Source organism: Octopus bimaculoides, chromosome 2 (assembly GCF_001194135.2).
Source record: "Octopus bimaculoides isolate UCB-OBI-ISO-001 chromosome 2, ASM119413v2, whole genome shotgun sequence".
NCBI lineage: Eukaryota > Metazoa > Mollusca > Cephalopoda > Octopoda > Octopodidae > Octopus > Octopus bimaculoides.
Window position 1 is genome coordinate 46,235,122 of NC_068982.1, and position 551 is coordinate 46,235,672.

Here is a 551-nt window from a genome sequence, read left to right on the forward strand (position 1 = left end):
ATATATATATATATATATATATATATATATATATATATAAATACATGCATATGTATGTATGTATGTATGTATGTATGTCAAGCTTAACGTAGAGATACTTTAATAACGTCATAAAACTGCGGTATTCGGTTTGAGAATACATTTCCTATAGCTAGATAGTATTAAAAAGCACAGAATATCAACATTGGACAAAAAATTATCCAACATCGGTCGTGAATGGACTTCCACTCAGTTTCTGCCTACCAAAATTAGGTATTGGTCGGTCTTCAAGCTATCGTAGAAGAAACATAAGCAATGTGTCGTGCAACAGAACAGAAACCGAAGCAGCATGGTTGCAAACCGCACTCCTTAACTACACAGCATCATCACATCTAACCATGAACTCTTAGTTACAATGTATTACGAGAGCACCAGAAAGAAAAATGGTCTCGTCAACATGATACCAGAAAATTGCAAACCGAAAGAGCTTTCCAGGTCGTCATAAATGAAAGAAAAAATTAAGAGGTGTTATAGTATCGATATATATATATATATATATATATATATAGTTT